Here is a 22922-nt window from a genome sequence, read left to right as displayed (position 1 = left end):
GTACATTTTTATTGCAAAAATGTTGTACAGAGGGATCACAGTTACATGAGCAAGGTAATGAGTTCATTTCCTATTGAGCATTGTTGCCTCCTCTTTTGTTTTCTCCCTACCATCCCTTCCCTCCCATCTCCACAACTACTCCCCCTGCTGAGCTCAGTCACTTTTTTTTTATTTTTGGCTTGGCACAGGGTTTGAACTCAAGTAGTGGCAACTCTGCACCTTCCCTCACATTGCTACAGATTTACCAAGACCCTGAGTTCAAATCCCAGGCTAAGGAAGGAAACTGGCAGAAATTCCAAACCAGAGAGCTTTATTTCTTTTTAATTTAGTTAAATAATTAATTAATTTTTTTTATTCTTTCTTTTGCCAGCCACACGTCTTGAACTGAGTTCGTGGCAACTCTGACTCAGCTTCCATCACCCTAGGCTGTGGTGCAGTCTCTGGACCCATAGCCGATCCTGGGATCCTAGGCCCTGAGGGTTTGCAGGAAGAATAAAAAGTAAGATACCACAAAAAGTGGCAAGCTTCAGAGGGCTGGGGAACTATGTCTTTTTCTTTGCACAGTGGGTCTGAATGACAAGGCTGCAAAGTGGACATGACCTGCCATTGCTCATACATGCAAGGCAAGCACTCCACCACTGAGCCACTTTCTATTTTCTCATTCCTAGAAGAAGCTGCACATAAAAACAACACTGATCTTCATTTTCAGTCTGTACCTTTGAATACGGAGGAACATCTTTCCTCTGCTCTCCATCAATTACCTACTTTCCAGTTAGAATGACTTGGAATAATAAAAATGGAAAAAGAGAAAATAAATCATCATGAAAATAAACAGATGCAGAAAATTCACTGTATTTTTCTCACAAGTTCAACCATTATAAACTATTGGGGAAATACAGGGACACCTTATTCTCACTGGCACTGAAAGTCTCTAGTTAGGCAATTCTGATGAAGATAAGGAACAAAATGAAAAAGTGAGGAATCGTATCAATTGCAAGAAAAAAAAAAATGGAGTAGGATCCAAGCAAATTTCTTCTTTGGGCTGCTGAAAATAATCGGCTTACTAGAGTGTGGTGACTACTTTCCATAAAGGCCACTCATGTGAATACTAGGGATGACAATGAATATACCCCTCTTCATCGCGAAGCCTACAGTGGACACTTAGATATTGTCCATGAGTTGGTGCCTCAAGCAGCAGATATTCATGCAATAATTGTTAATGGCTGGACACCCCTGCGCAGTGGTTACTCGTGAAATAATACCAGTGTGGCGTCTTTCTTACTTCATCATGATGCAGATACCAATGCCCAAACTAAATGCCTCTTGACTCCCTTGCATCTTGCTGCTGGGAATATAGATAGCAAAGATACACTGGATCGCCGTCTGTTGAACCATTATATCAAACCAGGTCTGAAGAACAACTTGGAAGAAACTGCCTTTGATATTACCAAAAGGATAAGTATGTATCACTACCTCTTTGAAGTTGTGGAAGGCTGAACAAATTGTTCTATTCAGTTGTAATGGTTTGGTTGTTTCTTTTCTCTTTTTTTTTCTTTTTTTTTTTTTGTTGAGTTTTATTATTTTATTGTGAAAACACCATACAGAGGGGTTAAAATTACATGGGCAAGGTAATGAATACATTTCTTATCAAGCATTGTTGCCTCCTCCTTTATTTCCCCTTCCCATACCTTCTCATCTCCCCCCACTCCCCTCCCCCCTCATTACTCCTCCTCCCCGGCCAAAGTCGTAAAGTTCGTTTTTCTACATGACGTTTTGTACATTTCATTGTTGCAATGGGTCAACCTGTATCCCTATTTAAACAATTTGTTTTTTCCCTTCCCCTCCACAAATCATACCAACATCAAATACAATGAAAGCAGGGATTATACGGTGGGAGAGGGACATTCAAAGCAACAAAGAAATCATCTTATAAATATGTTAGAAACAATCACAAGAAAGAAAAAAATACATTTGAATCCTTATCTTGGGGTTCATTTCACCTAACATCAACTTATCTGACCATTTCTGCTTGTCTCAGACATATACTAGTTACAAATAAGGGAAACTATGGGATCTATGTTTCTTGGGGCCTGGCTTACTTCAATATAATTTTTTCCAAGTCTTTCCATTTCCTAACAAATGGGGCACTGACATTCTTTCTGAGGGAGGAATAAAATTCCATTCCATAGAATTCTATTTTCTTAATCCATTCATCTACTTAGGGGCATCAAACAAGACCATACAAAAGCTACCAAAACAACTATGTTTATTGCAGCATTATTTAGCATAGCTAAGATATCAGTTACGTTTCTTAAACATCAAAATGCCAGTCCACTCTTTGTGTCCATACAAAATATTTTCAGAATTCAAATAACAGTAATATCTTACTGTAAAAATTCCGTGGAATTTTTCCAAGTGAATTGCCTGACTTTGATGTCAAATGTATTTGAGTTGTTTGTGTACATCTACAATGATTTCTGCAGAGTTTGTGATTTTTTAATCAGAAATAATTTGATCTTATCTGTTGAAATGAGTAGTACAGAAACTAAAGATATTTCTGCTTCTTGTCTGAAAAAAGTATATTTTAAAATATTCTATATTCTGTGTTTGCATAATATCCACAATCTATTTCATTCTTTCCTAGATATACTTTACATTCAACATTGTTTTATAATATATATATTCATTAATAAATGTGTCCTTTCAGATTGTATTTCATATAGAAAATTTAAGATTATTTTTTTTCTAGGTTCTTTTTTTTTTTTTTTGGTCCAGTCGTGGGCCTGAACTCTGGGCCTGGACGCTGTCCCTCAGCTCTTCAGATCAAGGCTAGCGCTCTACAACTTGAGGCACAGCACCACATCCGTTTTTTTTTTCTTTTTGCTTATGTGGTGCTGAGGAATTGAACCCAGGGCCTCAAGCATGCAAGGCAAGCGCTCTACCACTGAGCCACCTTCCCAGCCCCTTTTTCTAGGTTCTTATAGTAGTATATTTTTTTTGAATAAAATGACAATGTTAACTAATTTCAAAAGTTTTGTAAAGGTTATTCCATGTAAAGGCCTTTCTAAGGTGAAGATTTAATACACTGATGTCAAACTAATGTTTAATTCTAACACTTGCATATATTGTTACACTTGTAATTTTGTAATCAACTTTTAAATAACTGTTTTTCATTTCTGCAACTGAAGAATGAAAAATATGGAATACTTCACGAATTTTCATATTATCCTTGTGCAAGTGTCATGTTAATCTCTGTATTGTTGTAATTTGGGTATACGTGGTGCTGAAGCATGTAGTATCCTCTAAATTTAAGTAGTTAATGATGCAATCTTTATATAGGCTTATATCCTTGGGTGCCTATTTGTAGCAAGGAAACGTTATTGTTCCCAACAATACTATTGATCTTATTTCCCTAAAATAATGTGTATAGTGGGAAAAAAAATTATATTGTTCGGTCGATTGCTCACATTTGCATTTTTTGTCAATGACAATTTTAAGTCTTTTTCATTTTAGATTTGATCATACTTTGAAGCACTTATAGCTAGGTCCTAAGGTGATGACTTTTTCAAGTACTTATTTACGTAAATGAGTTAGCTTTGTGGAGCTAATAGATTCAAAGTAAGCCTTGCTTAAGAGCTACTTCTAAACTTCTGCAGCTGAAATTTTCCCAAATGAGGTCTTACTGGCACAAATGTCTACCCTTTATCCTTCTTCCACGTAGGAACATACCAACCAGAATATCCTACCCTGACAGCATAGTTTGTCTTACTAGAGCAAAACTAATCTTAGTTACAAGGGATCATAGAGAGATGAACAGTTCAGAAAGAACTGTTCAGACTAGAAGGTATTTTATCAAAATTTAAGTGTTTATTATACCTACCATTTCAAAAGTAGCTAACGCCAAGGTGAAAAAATTCTTCATATGCGTGATTTCCTGATGTCTGGCCTGTCTACCTTCCAACCAGGCAGGAACTTACACTACTTCCTTTCTATCACCAAATATTTCCATAGCTCCAGGAGAAGTCCATGTTTCTCCTCATTATTAGGCCTTAAATTGATAATGTTTTAATCACAGTGTTTCCTCTTGCCTCCAGGCTTTAAATCTACAAATGGTAAAGCTTTAGGTCTAACTCTACCTAACACTGAGGTACAGATAATGCAATAATACTTTAAAACAGAGTTGTCTTTGATACCCTAACCACAACAGAACAATGCAAAACATGTGCCCATTTTATTATATTACATATAGTTATATATTTTATATTTATATGTGCTGATTTCATATTTCACACAGTGAAACTTAGTAGAATTAATTGATAATTTGACAAATAAATTGATAATTATTTATTCCAATAAAGAGAATTGGAATATAAATAATTAGGTTTAGAATACATACTAGAATATAAAAAGTATCAATGTAATGTCTTCACTATAAACTTGTGATACCTTCTAAGTGTTCTTGTTCTTCTGAATTCACATGGAAAAAAATGTTGTTTTCCTCTAATCTATAAGGGATTTTACTCTGCTGCTCTGTTTATTGTTTTAACTCACTGGTTCCAAAATGTTTTTCTCCATATTTCTGAAGCATTCCTATTGATTATACCCAAATTTTTCTGATATGATGTATAAAAGATATTATTCTTCTGCAAGATGTATGGGTCCTAGGATCCTATGTCCCAGTTACCTGCATCATCAGATAACAGGGTCAAGACTTCTCAACTAGGCCCAGGCAACATGCCAACAGAAAGTAATTGAAGAGTCATGTCAATTTCCCATTTCCTATAATATTTCAGGGCCCCAATTCCTTGAGAAACAGGAATTAGCAGTAAGCAATAGTGAAATGCAAGTCAACTTAAAATGAAGGATGAGATCACAAAATCTAAGAGAAAGTACTGCAATTCAAACTTTCAATTTACAGATGACTAGCCCATATGAGATAACAAAATCACAAAGTGTCACAAGATTATTTTTAATACCCCTCCCCTAATGATTAATGAAAGATTTCAGTCCAGCATAAGTGGGCCAGCAAAATAGCTCCTGGAAGGATAGATCCACAATTGGTCTATTAAGGCCAGGAAAACTTGACTTAGAAGTCAAATGTAATTCAGAAAAAAACATTAATTGAGAAGATCCTTAGTGCTTAATAACACCGTGAGATGTACAAGTTATCATGTCGAAAACAAACTTTACAACTTTGATGCTGGGGGGGGGGGGGGGGGGAGGGGGGGAGGATCAGGTCGGGGGGCAGGGGGAGGATGCCAAGGGATGGGAAGGGGAAACAAAGGAGGAGGCAACAATGCTTGATAAGAAATGTACTCATTACCTTGCCCATGTAATTTTAACCCCTCTGAACAGTATTTTCACAATTAAAAAAAACACTGGTACTTCAGTAAAACTTGATTCTGTGGTATAAAAATGTTGTCATTCTCAAAATATTTAATCTCCTGAAAGTGTATTCTTTCTCTTTTTTTTTTTTACATTTCTTTTTTTTGGGGGGGGGGGAATCTGGTTGTGGGGCCTGAACTCTGGGCCTGGGCGCTGTCCCTCAGCTCTTCAGCTCAAGGCTAGAGCTCTACCACTTGAGCCACAGCACCACTTCCGGCTTTTTTTCATTTTGCTTATGTGGTGCTGAGGAATCGAACCCAGGGCCTCAGGCATGCAAGGCAAGTGCTCTAACACTGAGCCATCTTCCCAGCCCCCACTGTATTCTTTTTCAAATAATCTTTGAAAAATCAAATTCGCAAACCAGGCGCTAGTGGCTCACGCATGTAATCCTAAATACTCACGAGGCTGAGATCTGAGGATCACGGTTCAAAGCCAGCCCGGGCAGGAAAGTCCGTTAGACTCTTATCTCCAATAAACCACTCGAATATCAGAAGTGGCACTGTGGCTCAAGTGGTAGAGTGTTCGCCTTGAGCTCAAGAGCGCAGGGACAGTGCCCAAGCCCAGAGTTCAAGCCCCACGACCTTCTAAAAAAAAATTCACATTCACCAAAATAACATTTGACAAATAGATGATACTTAGTGGCAATAGAGTTACAATAGAGTTGATTTGTTTACCCAGCACTAATGCCAATCAGGTTCAACCATTCATTAAACTGTAGAAATAGTGCCACCCACCATTTGTGTTGGTCATTAGATGCCTTCCAAAATTTGTTAAATATATCAGCCTCCCATATTTCAAACCCAAACGTTAGCTAATAAAGTAAATTTCATCATTTAATAAGGTACATTTTAAAAAGTCACAAATAGTTGCCTTATAATATGTTATTTTATGTTTTCCTTATCTGTCTAACATAGTAAGTCTTGAATATGGGTACTCATCAGAGATATGACAAACATAAAATCTGTCTTCTATTTCTATCATATTCCTCTATAATAGTACATTTTAATTTTCTTTTTTCAAAACTTAAATGTAGTAGAAAATATTATCCCATGTAAAATTAAATGATTACACACCATTGTACAAATCCATTTATAAAAATTGGTAGTTTGGAATACATTCTAAACCATTTTTAAACTTTCTTGTTGACTAAAGATTAATCTTCCAAATGGATGAGAATTAAATCATGTCTAAGTGCTTCACACCTCCAGTCTTGCAAATTATTATTGCAGATGAATGAATTATGGAAATATAAGCTGACATAATTTCAAGTATATGCAGGATTGAAACTCCATGGAATGTATATAAACCTTTCAAACTTTTAACAGACAGTTTAACAGAATGACTATCAGGAAGTTGAAACCAGAATGGAATAATAGTAAATACATAGAATGAATGAAAAATAGAACAAGGGGCAAGTTCAGCTAGAATATCAATGTACACATGTGATAAAGAAAGTGGTTAATCTGAAATAAATCTTGGAGAAGGAGTTGGTTGACAATGATGGAAGGAGTGAATCTGATCCAGGAGCATTGGACAATTAGATGGACATATTTAATTGTAACACACTTGCACAACCATTTGAAATTCAGTGAAAAAACACACAAAAATTACAACCAAACAGCAATCTCTAGAAAGTATGAATATGACCTCTCAAAATTTTAAGCAGTTAATGAAGGGCACTCTTGGGAAAAGCAAACAAAACTATTAAAAGAGGGCATTTGAGGTAGGGGAGAAATTTGAACAGATTTATATAGATTGTTTCAGGTTATAAGTCAACTATATCTGCTTCAAATGTTATCTTCCTTCTGTGAGTTCTCTCTGACTGAACTGGATACTCCAGTCCTGAGCCACACTTGATATCTTGTGAAGATAGAATGGAAGAGAAAAATATCAAGAACCCATTACTCCGCTGGAGAGAAAACAATCCTCTAAGTTTTCTTTCATCTCTCTTCACTACTCTTTCTTCATACTTTTAAGTCAATTGATTTTGAGTTATATATTTCCTTCTTTGTTCTGGAAAAGTAATTGGTGAAAGTAATTCACTAAATATTATTTGCCATTTTTTATCATGCTGTTTACTTGTTCAAGGGAGACCATTAAACTTCACACCTGCATTTGGTTGCCATAAAAACCCAACATTGATGTTAATCAGGACAAACTCTAATGTAAAACTTTGTCTCCAAAAAAACCAGTCCAAGAAACTGTGATCACAAATATTTGGATATCCATTTTTCTTTTTTCTTTTACCTTGAAAGTCTTCTTGTGTCGGGCTGGGAAGGTGGCTCAGTGGTGGAGCACTTGCCTTGCATGCCTGAGGCCCTGAGTTTGATTCCTCAGCACCACATAAGCAAAAAGAAAAAAGCTGAAAGTGGCGCTGTGGCTCAAGTGGTAGAGCACTAGCCTTGAGCTGAAGAGCTGAGGGACAGCGCCCAAGCCCAGAGTTCAGGTCCCACGAACAGACCCCCGCCGAAAAGAAAAAAGAAAAAAAAGAAAGTCTTCTTGTGTCTAAAGTGCTAACAAACATAAGTACTCCACCACTTTTTGGTTCAATCACTTCTAACCTCAAAGATATATTTTGCTAACAAGATGCTTAGAGGAAACCGCAGAATACTCCACTTTTATCTTCTCTTAAGACTCTCCTTAGATACCATATCGGGAACAGTGAAGTTATTCTTTGCAAAATTATTTCAATAGATTATTTTTCCTTTAGTCTTGCATTTGCTCAACAAGATGTATGGAAGAGAATAAAGTTAAATCACCCATACCTTGGATAACAGTGTCTGTTACAAAGGACAATGCTTCTATGTTCTCCTTCTATGTCCTCCTCTTAGCTCTTGCCTGATTTCCAATTAATCACAGCTTCTTGACTTCAAGTCTAGAGAAGCTGAAGGACTATAAGGCCTCCCCCACTGCTACATCTTCATGGTTTCTCCTTTAAAACTCTTTGAAGTTGCCTCCTTTGGATGTGGGATTTATTTTCATGTTTTCATTCAATCAGTTCTGCATTGTAGTGAGCCAAATAAGCTCTGTAAAATCACTTTAGGTAGCAAAAATATTACAATCTATGTCAAAAGTTTTGGCCTCCCTCCACTGCTGAAGCCAATTTGCTTAGCTAGGGCTTCTAAGAACACTGATTTCTGACCTTTTCCATGTGCTCAATTTTTTTCTGAACCCAAAACTTTTTGGCTTATGTAATAAGCTATCTCATGTTAATAAGGATATTATATTTGTGAGCCATTTAGAAATGTGAAATCACTGGTTTGAAGTATCCAATCAGATTTTTTTTCTGTGTTTCAGTGCTTCACATGCAAAGACATTGCGGAAAGTATTACAAACAGAAAAGTGTAAACCCAATACCTTTTTTCATTGTGGAGGACACTTTCTCCCTAAATATTTTGACCCAAATTATCTTTTTCAGAGAATTACTGTTTGGTAATTAAAGGTCAATTCACAAATTTTGATGTCTTTTTTTAAAGAAATTTGAATTAAATTGCACTATAACCTTGTTTCACACAGTGAATATATTTCCTGGGTAAGGACAATTTTCAAGGGAAGCTACAGGATTTACAGCAAGGTTTCTGAGGTTTGTTTGTTTAGTGTGAAAATGAGCCATCTTCACTCACATTGCTCCCTCTCCACTAAGTCTCCATGGATTTCTTTGCATGAAAGCCTATTTTCTCAGGCAATTTTAAATGTTCTTAATAGGCTACGTTGTTAAAAAGTTTGAACAATTAAAATATACGTGTCATAATTTTAAAACTCTTTTGAAATTCCTTTATCAGAATCACGAATTCATCAATCCTAATTCCACCTTTACCATCAAAAACTGTTAACATGTTGTTTTCACGATGTAGTGTCCATGCAACTATTATTTTCCAGTGGCTTCGTTATGCAAATATATGACCACATAAGCTGATACTGAACAAAATGAACTCCAAGATATGGAATCAGAGATTTTTATTTGTGGTTGTTGTTTTTTATGTATTATGTGATTTCCATTTTCTTTGGTTTTCCCCCGTTGGTTTATCCCTTGCTGTATTTGATTTTGGTACCTTGTGTATTTTGTATACATTTACCTTAATTAGGGAAGGGAAAAGGAACATCACAATGGTGACACAAATGACAAAGGGCAAAACAATGCATTAGCAATACTCACAAGACAATATGTTGGGAATATACATTACAACTTGTGAGGGGTACTGAGGTGAAGGAAAACTGTGAGAAAAGTGAAGGAGGGGGTAACAAGTTTGAAAAGTTATGTATTCACTACCTAACAATTACTGTAACCCGACTGTACATCATTTTGACAATAAAATTAAATTTAAAAAATAAGCTGCATAAAATAAAATTTCACTGTATTGGTATAGTTAATATTATTTTTTATGTAGTAAAATTTTAAAAATCAATACTATTTTGCATCTAATTTGACTTAATTACCCTTTCTTTATCAAAAGGTCATCAACTTGAGTGTTATCCAACTAGACAATATTTTCACAATATACTTGCATATTTTGGAAAAAATAAATTTAGCACTTTCACACACATAAAATCGAAAACAGTTTAATTCTATGGAAACCCATAACTTTTAAAATTAAATAAGTTGTTGGGACAGAATATATGTGTTCTTCAAAATTCCTATGACTAATAACTACTCATTTTCAAATTCTAAACATTCCATACCTGAGAGATTCAAAACAGTACTTGTTTTCATGTTATATAATTCTGCAATAGATGCAGTTTCCAATGGGGTGTTACAGATTGAGAAGTCAACAGAAAAATAGCCACATTCTGCTACAGGATAAAACTATGAAGCATCTGTAATAAGTCTTCAAGAGTAAGCAATCCCAAGCTTTATGCCATAAAGTCATCCTAGCCCAACAGTTTCCAACTTGAAAGGTGCACCTTAAAATTCCCTTAATTCACATCATGAATAGCATATCTCTACTGTGAAAAAATACTACACCTCTGGTATTGTGATGCCCTCCTAATTCTGCAAAGAACACCACAATAAACTCAGTTGCATCACTTTTCCCCCAGTGGTATTCTTGAGATCAGAACACTTGCAAATATTATTTATATTTATACTTTTTTAACTATCATAGATATTCAGGATACTAAGATCAGAAGATTATGGTTCAAAACCCATCCAGGCAGGAAGGTCCCTTAGAACCTTATCTCCAATAAACTTCTCAGAAAAAGCCAGATACAAGTGGCACTGAGGTTGAAATGGTAGGGCAGGAGCCTTGAGCTCAGAGACAGTGTCCAGGCCCAGAGTTCAACCCCTAGGTCAAACCAATAAAGCAAAAACAAAAATTGGGCTGAGAAGGTGGCTCAGTGGTAGAGAGCTTGCCTTGCATGCATGAGGGCCTGGGTTCGATTCCTCAGCATCACATTAGCAAAAAGAAAAATAGCCGGAAGTGGCGCTGTGGCTCAAGTGGTAGGGCACTACCCTTGAGCTGGAGAGCTGAGGGACAGTACCCAGGACCAGAGTTCAGGCCTCACGACCAGACCCCCCCACAAAAATAAAATAAAAGTGAACCCAAACCTAGCATTTGTCTCATTGTATACAGAGGCACATAATTAAGGAAATTGCTTCCTGTGTAACATATAGGTAGAAGAAAGAAGATGTCACACAATTATTCTCTTCATACCATGTTATACCAAACCCTCAAAAAATGCTTTTTCTAAATTTATAAATTAATATCATCCATTTGTTGGCAACTCTGTCTAGATTATTCACATTATCATTTTATACATGAACTGTTGGAATTATCTATTAACTAAGTTCTAATTATAACTCTCTTGAAAGAATTTCTAGGCAAATAGAATGCCAGAATCATTTGTGAATTTGTCAGTTAAAACCTCTACTTAAAAAGAATTTTGTAGTATCCTATAGAATATGGAATTACAAAAAAAACCAAACTATTTATTTTGAATCTAAATTCTAATTTTGCAAGGTCCACAAAGTCCTACATTAGACAAACTGTGCTATTTCTCCAGGCTTAAGTTTTGTAAACCTTCATCATTTCTTTGGCATCCAACAGAATGAAACTTACTTACTTTTTCAAATTTTGGATGGGAATCATGAGCTATTTTGCATCTAAGAAGGTTCTGTAATTAAGAGAGCATTTAAAACACAACTGAGGATTATATATCAGTTGCATTTCAATAGGAAACTTGACTTCTCAAAACATAATGACAAAATTAGCCCAAACTTTGAACTTTGTATTCCTTTCTTGTCACTTGGTTTGTTTTATTGAGACAAAATTATACTACCTGGTCCAGGGAAGGTATCACTATGTAATTCCACTCTCTAATCTCCTGTCTTCGTCTGAGTGTTAGAATTCCAGGCTTGTATCACATTGCCCTGCCATAGTTTGTTGGTTTATTTAATCTAGAAACACACTAGCAATTCTGAACTTCTCTGATGATCTTATCCATTGACTGCTCAGACTGTTTAGGTACAATTTTGAAAGATGTTCTAACATTTGACACAGGATATGAACATTTTCAGATGCACATGCAGGGGTCTCTGATTCATTCCTCCATGGATCCGATCCCTTTAATAATGATTACTTGACTTTCTTATTATCTCTGGTCCCTACCTATCTAATAGTCTCAAACTTTTTTGAAGAAAGTTCACTTGAGGACTTTTTAATATTAAAATTTATCACTTGATTCTAGTTTTACTCAGGACATATTTTCTATTGCTTTCTAACTTTTCTACATATTCTGAGAGTTGTTTCATTTGTGTATTCATGTGTGCATATATAAGTACCTCTGTGTGTATGCGTATGCTTGTATGTGTGTATGCAAAAGCCTCAAACTCTTATTCAACAATTTGCTCATGAGTGGTATTCCATCACTTGAACTGCTCTTCCAATGCAGCTTTGGCTGGTTAATTATAGATAGTGTCTCAAAGACTGTTCTGCCCAGGCTGGATGCAAACTGAACTTCCCAGACTCCTTTACATTCTTAAGTTTTATTTTTCCAGGAGTATCAACTTTTTAAACTACAAACATTTTTGTGAGTGTGAAGTCTAACCTGTAGCCCAGATTTTTAACTCAAAATTCATATAAAGATAGATGAACATACACATTACATATGCTGAATGTACACTGTTAGAAATGTGATCTTAAGCTGGGTGGTGGTGAGATCTGAGGATTGAAGTTCAAAGCCAGCCCAGGTAGGAAAGTCCCGGAGACTCTTTTCTCTAATTAACTACAAGAAAACTGGAAGTGGCACTATGGCTCAAGGGGTAGAGCACTAGCCTTGAGCTGAATAGCAGAGGGACAGCACCCAGGGTTCAAGTGCCACGACCAACAGAAAAAAAAAAAAATATATATATATATATATTCCTATATATATAGGAAATCTTATATAAATACATATATTTATATACATATTATATTTACATATAAATATATATATAGGAAATAAGAAGAAATATGATCTTTGCCTCCATGTTCATTGCTAGTATAATCCCTGCTCTTTCAAGATGGACTTTTCTCCAGTTAAGTCCATTCTCTTATATCTGACTTGCATGGAACCAGAATCATTCTTCTATTCTACTTTTTACAAATTTGCACGATGGAAGTGTGATTTAGAAAGGGAGTGGCCTCATACTTCATGTTCCACTTAGGAGAAATGCTTTCTCTATATCACTTCTGTAAATCTACGTACTGAACTTGGCTTCATTGTTTCAATGTTGTTTTATTTGTAGAGTCTTCTATATTGTATTGAACCCTTAAACACAGAACTTCTCTTTCTCCTATTATTGCTATTGTTTGTCTTACTGTTAACTCTTGTACATTTGGAAAATAATGCACAGCACATACACTCACAAAAAAATGATCTGAGAACCTTCTTCACATTTAAAATTCACCTTAATTTACAGAGCACTTATGATGTTTGAACTCAATGTACTCATGGATAATGTATTTATAAGCAATTTAAATTTCATATTTTCTCTTTACCAAGTTGTCTCTGAAAAATTGCTACATGATGTCCAAAGGTGTCCTTGTGCTATTTCAGTGAAGCCAGCAAACATTCCTTATACATAAGCAGCACCATAAATTGTTATGGGAATTGTAACTATTACTGAAGGTGGAACCTGATCCCAGGAGAGGAATTGAACGTAGAGGTATGACAAAGTTCAAATTAATTTGTGCTTTCCTTTTTACTGTACAAGAAAAGGATCCAAGGATTGAGGGAAACTCTATCCCTGACTTTTCAAGTGTGTATTTTACTCATATAAAGCTTGTTTGTAAACTTCTGGTCGAGAGTATTACAAAAGGAAATAATGTGCCATTTGAGGGCCAGCGTAGAACAAAATGAAATAAACATTGTTTTAAAAGTGTCCTACTGCAAAGAAAAAAAGACATGGAGATTTTAAAGTGCTCTATGGATGGATATTTCACTCCTGAGATGATTCTCTTGTTGCAGGATTTAGTTATCCATTCCTTTAGTGTGGTCCTGAGTTCTCCATAGCAATAAGGATTCCACAAAAGCAGGATCCAGTGAGTATAATCAGCAAAAGCAGTCTCTTCTCAGACCAGTTCTCCTTTAAGGAGGGTCCCAAAGAAATACCTGTTTGTTTGTTTGTTTTTCTTGGTTTGGTTGTTAGTTCAGTTTGTGCTGGTTCTGGGGCTTGATCCCAGAGGCTGGACCATGTCCCTGAATAGATGTCTTTCCTGTCCACTTGCCCCCAAAGCTAGTACTTTACTGCTTGAGCCAAACCCCCACTTCTGGACTTTTTGGTGGTTAATTAGAGATGAGAGCTTGACAGACTCTCCTGCCTGGGTTTACTTTGAACTGAGATAGTAAGAAAGCCAAGTGATGGGCTGAAAAGGTCACTCAGGAGTAGAGTGCTTGCCTTGAATGCATGAGGCCCTGGGTTCGATTCCTCAGCACCACAAGAGCAGAAAAAGCTGGATGTGGTGCTGTGTCTCAAGTGGTAGAGCACTAGCCTTGAGCTGAAGAGCTTAGGGACAGTGCCCAGGCCCAGAATTCAGGCACCATGACTGGCAAAAAAAAAAAAAGCCAAGTGTCATCAACTGTATCAAGTCTTCTGTTTCCAACCAAGAAATACTAAATGAAGTTTATTATAAAGCTAATATTTGACAATTTTTAAAAGAAGAGAATATGTCCAGCCAAGAATCCATAACTTAAATAACTCAGCAAAAGTAAGTGCACTGCGTTATTTTTTTATTTTTTTTTTCTGCTTTGGAAGATTACTATTGACCTTGTCCTTCCTTTTGGGGAAACTTAAAGTCATATTTGCACTTTTTGTTGGTCGTGGGGCTTGAACTCTGATCCTGGGTGCTGTCCCTCAGCTATTCAGCTCAAGCTCAGTGCTCTACCACTTTAGCTGTGTCACCACTTCTGGGGTTCTGGTTGTTAATTGAAGATAAGAGTCTCATGGACTTTGCAGAGCAGGCTGGCTTTGAACCACAATCCTGTGGTCTCAACCTCCTGATTAGCTAGGATTATAGGCTTAAGCCACCAGGATCCAGCTCATATTTCCATTTAGTGCACTTAATGACATTATGTAGACAAAGAATGGAAATTTGAATCAAATGATGACATGGCAGCTTTCAGAAAAATTGAGGTAGCAATAAATAAGTCCTCCTATTCCATTTTGTTACATTAATGACTCATGAGCTATGGGACCCTTACATTAGCAACCTCTTGCCATCTGTGTAGGTGTATTTAGTATCAGGGAAGACTGTGATTTTTAGAAAGCAAAAGAGATCAGGTATGGAAAAACAGCATAGGAGGAGATACATTTTTCACACAGAGATTAAGAACTAGCCTAAAGAGATTTAGAATGCTAAAGGCAATGAAAAATAAGCCTGGTTGATAACTAGTTCTTCAATAACCAAAAATGGTTCCCTAGAATGGTTTCTGGTATGCATTAGTTACTATCATTTGTTCCTTCCATCTAGAGTTATTCCTTCTCTTTTCCCAACTGATAATTTGCCTCTGCCTTTTTGGTGCCATGACTGACCAAAAAGATTTCCAAATCTCACTTAGACTATCCTTCTCATTGTGATTAGCAGTGACCACTCAAAAGCCTGGAATCTTTGAATTTCCAGAATTAATCTTCACCTGACATCTAAGCACATTCCTAGCATTAATTGCTGTGACCTAATGAACAAAACTTTTTTTTCAACACAGTATCCTAATATAGGTAAAGTACATGAATTAAGGAATATTGTCAGGTATTAGTATGGAAGGAGCAATATATATTCCAAGTATGGATTATTTATTTTGCATTTACTAACTAAATTTTTTAATGTTTTGGGGGTTTTTTTTGCCAGTACTATAGTCCTGGGGCTTAAACTCAGGGCTAGGGAATTATTCCTGGGCTTTTTCTTTCTCTCATGGCTAGCACTCTACCACTTGAGGCACAGCACCACTTCCAGTGTTTCTTTTTCTGTTTATGTGGTACTGAAGAATTGAACTCAGGTTTTCATCCATGGCAGGCAATCACTGTACCATGAAGCCACATTCCCAGAGCTCTAAATGACTTTCTTAAGATGGTATTATATTTTCATTCCATAATTATGTATCATAATTTTGGCCAGTTGCTAGAAAAGGACATAGAAAACAATACTAAGTCCAATAAGGCTGGATGGACAATAAGGCTGGATGGTCTAGCTAGGGCACAGAGGGGCTTACCTCATGGGGCTGGTTCAACAGGCTGAGTAAGACAGTTCCTGACCCACAGCCCACCTCCAGAATGAGAGGGTCACCTTGGGTTCCAGCCACATGGGGACACTGGGCCACCTCTTCAGCACCCATTCAACCAGAGAGAAAGAGAGAGAGAGAAAGAAAGCCATAATTACAATTAAGCTGGGTGCTGGTGGCTCAGGACTATAATCCTAACTAAGAGGCTGAGATATGATGAACATGGTTCATAGCCAGCCCAGGCGGGAAGATCCATGAGACTCTTTTTTTTTTTTTTTTTTTAATTTTATTTTATTTTATTTGAGAACATACTGTACAGAGGGGTTACAATTACATGGGCAGGATAATGCATACATTTCTTACCAAGCATTGCAGCCTCCTCCATTGTTTACCCTTCACCTCCCTTCCCAGCCTCCCCCTTCCCTCCCACCCAATCATACCCCACCCCCACCGACATTGTAATGCTGGTTTTGACATGACATTTTGTACTTCTCATTGTTGCAACAGGTCCACCTGAATACTTAAACGACTTGTTTGTCCCCATCTCCTCCACATGTTATACTGACATCAAATATAGTGAAAGCGGGGGTTACACTGTGGGGGAGGGACATACAAAGCAACAAAGATATAATCTTATAAATGCGTTAGAAATACATGCATGAAAGAAACAAAAACATTAAAATACATATTTGAGGTTTCGTTTTCCTAACATCACATTATCTGACTTTTTCCGCTTGACTCATACCTATACTAGATATTGCAAATAAGGGAAACCATGGGACCTATGTTTCTTTGGGCCTGGCTTATTTCACTTAATATAATTTTTTCCAAGCCTTTCCATTTCCTAACAAATGGGGAAATGTCATTCTTTCTGATGGAGGCATAGAATTCCATTGTGTATATATACCACATCTTCTTGATCCATTCATCTACTGAGGGGCATCTGGATTGGTTCCATGTCTTAGCTATGGTAAATAATGCTGCAATAAACATAGTTGTGCTGGTAGCTTTAGTGTGGCCTTGTTTGTGATCATTTGGGTAAATGCCCAAAAGTGGGATTGCTGGGTCATTGGGGAGCTCTATGTGGAGTCTTTTGAGGAACCTCCATACTGCTTTCCAAAGTGGTTGAACAAGTTTACATTCCCACCAACAATGAAGTAAGGTTCCTTTCTGTCCACATCCCCTCCAGCATCTGTTGTTGTTAGAGTTCTTGATTTTTGCTGTTCTAACTGGAGTGAGGTCATATCTCAATGTTGTTTTGATTTGCATTTCTTTTATGGCTAGGGATGTTAAACATTTCTTCATGTGTCTATTGGCCATCCTTCTTTCTTCTTCAGAGAAGCTTCTCTTTAAGTCTTTCGCCCACTTACTTATTGGGCAGTTGTTTCTTTGAGGATTTGTTGTTGGGTGGTTTAATTTTTTGAGTTCCAAGTATATTTTAGATATGAGACCCTTGTCCGTTGTATGGCTAGTAAAGATCTTCTCCCAGTCCGTGGGCTTTCTATTGATCTTGCTAGCTATGTCATTTGCCCTGCAGAATCTCTGCAACCTTATACAATCCCATTTGTCCAGCCTTTCTTTGATTTGTTGTGTTTCCGGGTCTCTATTCAGAAAATTTCGGCCTGAGCCAAGGAGACCCAGGGTTTCTCCTATTCCATCCTGTAATGTTTTCAGAGTGTTTGCTTTGACTTCAAGGTCTTTGATCCATTTGGAGTTGATTCTGGTGCAGGGTGATATATAAGGATCTAGCTTTAGTTTTCTACATGTAGTTAACCAGTTTTGCCAGCACCATTTACTGAAGAGGCTGTCTGTCTTCCATTCTATTGTTTTAGCTCCCTTATCGAAGATTAGATGGCTATAGGTCTGTAGGTTCATTTCTGGGTTTTCAATTCTATTCCATTGGTCCTGAGGTCTGTTCTTATGCCAATACCAAGCTGTTTTGATTACTATGGCTTTATAGTAGAGTTTGAAATTTGGTATTGATATTCCTCCAGCAGTGTTCTTTCCGTTGAGGAGCGTTTTTGCTATTCGGGGTCTTTTATTGTTCCATATGAATTTTTGGATTGCCTCTTCTATTTCCTTGAAGAATGAGGGTGGAATTTTGATAGGTATTGCGTTGAATTTGTAGATAGCCTTGGGAAGTATTGCCATTTTCACGATGTTAATCTTTCCAATCCAGGAGCATGGGAGGTTTTGCCATTTTTTAAGTTCTGTGTTGATTTCCTTTTTCAAGATTTTAAAGTTTTCATCATAGAGGTCCTTCACTTCTTTAGTTAAGTTAATTCCTAGGTATTTTATTTTTTGTGGGGCTATTACAAATGGAGTTGCTTTCCTAATTTCAGCCACAGTTTTCTCATTGTTGGCATACAGAAAAGCCATTGATTTTTGGGGGTTAATTTTATAACCTGCTACTTTGCCAAAGTTTTGAATCAGCTTGAGTAATTTGGGAGTGGAGTCTATGGGATTCTTTAAATACAAGATCATGTCATCTGCAAAGAGGGAGAGTTTTATTTCTTCTTTCCCTATTTGGATCCCCTTTATGTCTGCATCTTGTCTTATTGCTGTAGCTAGGCATTCTAATACTAGATTGAAGAGGAGTGGAGAGAGTGGGCATCCCTGTCTTGTTCCTGAGTTAAGAGGAAATGGCTTTAGTTTTTCACCATTGAGTATAATGCTGGCTGTAGGTTTGTCATATACAGACTTTATTGTATTGAGGAATGTTCCATGGATTCCTAATTTTTCCAAAACCTTCATCATAAAGGGGTGTTGGATCTTGTCGAATGCTTTTTCTGCGTCTATTGAGATAACCATGTGGTTCTTATTCTTGCTCCTGTTGATGTGATGAATAATATTAATTGATTTGCGTATATTGAACCAGCTTTGCATCCCTGAAGTGAATCCTGTTTGATCGTGGTGTATGATTTTTTGGATGAATTGTTGAAGTCGGTTGGCCAAAATTTTGTTGAGAAGTTTTGCATCAATGTTCATCAAAGAAATGGGTCTATAGTTCTCTTTCTTTGATGAGTCCCTGCCTGGTTTTGGGATGAGGGTTATGATGGCTTCATAGAATGTGTTCGGTAGTGAGCTTTCTCTTTCAATTTCATTGAAGAGTTGGAGGAGAATTGGTGTGAGCTCTGCTTTGAAGGCCTTGTAAAATTCCGCTGTGAAACCATCTGGTCCTGGACTTTTCTTAGCTGGGAGGTCTCTTATTGCTGTTTCTATTTCAATGCTTGATATGGGCCTGTTAAGATAGTTTGCCTCATCTTGGTTTAGTTTTGGCATGTCAATATTTGCTAGGAAGAGGTCCATTTCTGTCAAGTTCTCAAACTTATTAGCATAAAGTTTTGAGAAGTATTCCCTTATAATGTTCTGAATCTTGCTTGTTTCCGTGGTGATGTTTCCATTCTCATCTCTGAGTTTATTAATTTGGGTGTGTTCTCTTCTTTTTCTGATAAGATTTGCTAAGGGTCTGTCAATTTTGTTAAGTTTTTCGAAGAAACAACTCTTTGTTTTGTTGATTCTTTCTATAGTTTTTTTGGATTCTAATTCATTTAATTCTGATTTAATTTTGATTATTTCTTTCCGTCTACTGGATTGGGGTTTATCTTGCTGCTCTTTTTCAAGGAGGTTTAGATGTGTCATTAAATTGTTAGTTTCAGATCTCTCCAATTTGTTGATGTAGGAGCTCAGAGCTATAAACTTGCCTCTGAGTACTGCCTTTGCTGTGTCCCAGAGGAGCTGATATTTTGTGTGTTCATTTTTGTTGAATAGCATGAACATTTGAATTTCCTTTCTAATCTCTTCCATGGCCCACTCATGATTCAGCAGTGTGTTGTTCAGCCTCCATGTGATACCGGACTTTCTTTGGTGGCTTTTGGTGTTGAGTTCTAACTTTATTCCCTTGTGGTCAGAGAGAATGCAAGGTATAACTTCAATGTTTCTGAATTTAGACAAGTTTGCTTTGTGGCCTAAAATGTGGTCTATTTTAGAAAACGTTCCATGTGCTGCTGAGAAAAACGTGTATTCTGATGCTGCTGGGTGAAATGTTCGGTAAATGTCTGTTAAGTCTAGTTGATCTATGCAGCTGTTTAGATCTGCGGTTTCTCTGTTGAGTTTTTGCCGAGTTGATCTATCTAGTGGGGAGAGTGGTGTGTTAAAATCCCCAACAATTAATGTCTTTGGATCTATATGGGATTTGAGGGAAAGTAGTGTTTCTTTGATAAATTTGGGTGCTCCATTGTTTGGCGAATAGATATTTAGAATTGTAATATCCTCCTGAAGGAGAGATCCTTTAATTAGTATGTAGCGACCTTCTTTATCTCTTTTCACGAATTTTAATTTGAAGTCTATTTTATCTGATATTAGGATTGCAACTCCCGCCTGTTTATGGGGGCCGTTTGCTTGGTAGATTTTGTTCCAGCCTTTAACATTGAAAATGTGTTTGTTTTTACGGGCAAGATGTGACTCCTGCAGGCTCTTAACTCCAAAGAACCACCAGAAAACTGGAAGTGGCACTGTGGCTCAAGTGGTAGAGTGCTAGTCTTGAGCTGAGGAGCTCGAAGACAGCACCCAGGCCCAGAGTTCAAGCCCCACGACTGACAAGAAGTGGACTTCCCACCACAAGAAGTGTACTGCATACCACTCATTCTCCTTGGGACCATGGCAGAGAAGTCAGTCTGAGCTTTCTGTCAACTGGAGGTCATGAGTTGGTCACCTGTCTTCGCCGTGCCTCATTTTCCCCAGCTACAAAACTGAACACAGTGAAGGATCTCCTTCCTCATGGGAATAGGATAAGGATGAAAGAGAATCATGTTTTGTTTCATAATCTCGTACATGTCACACGACTAGTAACAGGCCCCATCTGAGCCCTTTCCCAGTTATCTTCCTGTCGTATGCTCCCAGAATTGCCAAGAACCATATCTGACAGCCGGTCTCTCTGTGCCAGGCCCTGCTCCTGAGATCCCCCTGTATTGAGCCCTTGTTTCCTCACAACTGTCCCAGGAGGAGACTGAGGTACAATGGTGGAGGCCCAACCCAGAACTTTATGGCTGCTGTAAACTAAGTTTGGGACAATCATCTAAACCGATCGATGACTGAGCATGGTGCTATATGTCTACCATACCAACTAAGGAGGACCAGGCCTCGTGGCGCACGCCTGTCACAGATAGGAGGACCATGATCCAGCCCAGCCTGAGCACATATTGAGTGAGTCTCTGTCTTGGAAATGCCCAAGACAGAAAGGCTTGGCTACCGTGGTAGAAGACCTGACTGGCAACCCTAAGGCATTGAGTTCAAACCCTAATACACCAAAAAGAACGAGAGTCCCGGTGCCAGAGGCTCATGCGTATAATCCTAGCTACTCAGGAGGTTGAGATACGAAGATCACAGCAAAAGATTTAAAATAGGTTTGGCCTCACCCATCAGAAGTCATGATGAGAAAACCCGGAGTCTGGCTTATACTGGTGCACTCCATACCAGCAGGGCTCACCTCCTTACTAAGTGCTGGCCATGCTCTCTGTCCCCCTGGGAAGCCAACCTCTGTGGGCCCCATACCCAGGTCCTCCCAAGCTCCAGCTGCCACTAACCAGGCCCAAAGGAGTAGACAGCTCGAAGGCACAGAGGTCCCTTGGTCTTATAATTTAATGTTGCTGAGTCCGCTTCCAGGCCCCCAGACCTCAGCCACAGAGCCCATGCATCCCCCAAATGTATCAGGCACAAGTTATCAAAGGACCCAGCCTCCTTATTACAACCCACTTCTACACACACACACACACACACACACACACACACACACACAAATCCAGACCAGTGACAGAAGACTCGTCCATGCAGCACCTGCAATTTTCCAAATGATCACTCACCTGAGCACAGTCAGGTTATACAAGGAGGAAGATGATATCTCTCTCTCTCCCTTTCTCTCTCTCATGCACACACACAGACACAGACACAGACACACACACACAGACACACACACACACACACACACACACACACACACACACACACAGAGTCTCAGAGCAGTGCCTCTCCAGGGTTTGTTGGTTCCTCATCTGGTACAATGTACAAGCTAGAGCATGGGGGTTCCTTTGGAGGAATCAGGAGCTCCCAACCAAGGAGAGCACCACTCTAATGATGCAGCACCACCCTGCCTATCCCTTTCTCCAAGGCCAGAGCCTTGACTCCCCATTCACCAAAACCCTAGGCCAGGACACTGGGTGAAGGAGTCCCGAGACAAGTGGCTCCTCAGAGCCAGGAGAGGAAACAAGCAGGGGGTCATGGTGACCCCAGAAGGGTGTCTGACCCGAGGTGGGGGCAATGTTGGGGAAAAGGATGGGGTCCTAAAGGCTACATACATGGACTTACTCCCTACTTCCAGCCTACATGCTTCTGGGCCTATGGGAGATTCTTGGGAAGGACAAGGAGACCAGATGGACTGAGAGCACTAGCAGAAGCTGGCAGAGCTGGGAAATGTGATCATGCTGTGAGAACTGTTGACAGTTTTGAGGAGGGGACAGGCTAGGTGTATGTGTATGTGTGTTTGGAGGGGGTGCTTCTCCCAGATATTCACATTCTGCTCTGACCCCCAGCACTCTCACTTCCCTACTGGGCTCTTCTGGGACCTCTCTTCAGGTGAAAGGGTGACGGAGCACAGAGGACAAGGGCTCACACAGCAAGAGAGACATATCTTCTGAATCCAACACCCCCAGCCCCAGAAAAAAGGAAAAGACCCAAGAAGGCAGGTGTGGAGGTGCTGCTCCCCACCTCTGACTAAAGCCACCAGGTTCCCACCAGGAAGAGGAAGGGTGCAGATGTGTGGCTATGTGGCTCCCACTGCTACAGGCCAG

General features: G+C 38.4%; 1 pseudogene; it reads right to left on the bottom strand.

Moving 5' to 3' along the window:
* Window positions 1-3192: 3192 nt before the first annotated feature.
* LOC122127695 lies at window positions 3193-3292 on the bottom strand (annotated as a pseudogene).
* Between the last annotated feature and the right edge of the window lie 19630 nt (window positions 3293-22922).

Source organism: Dipodomys spectabilis, unplaced genomic scaffold (genome assembly GCF_019054845.1).
Source record: "Dipodomys spectabilis isolate Male_0828 unplaced genomic scaffold, ASM1905484v1 ptg000307l, whole genome shotgun sequence".
In the NCBI taxonomy this organism is placed as follows: domain Eukaryota; kingdom Metazoa; phylum Chordata; class Mammalia; order Rodentia; family Heteromyidae; genus Dipodomys; species Dipodomys spectabilis.
The sequence above is the reverse complement of the archived record's forward strand: the minus strand, read 5'-3'. Positions and strand labels throughout refer to the sequence as shown.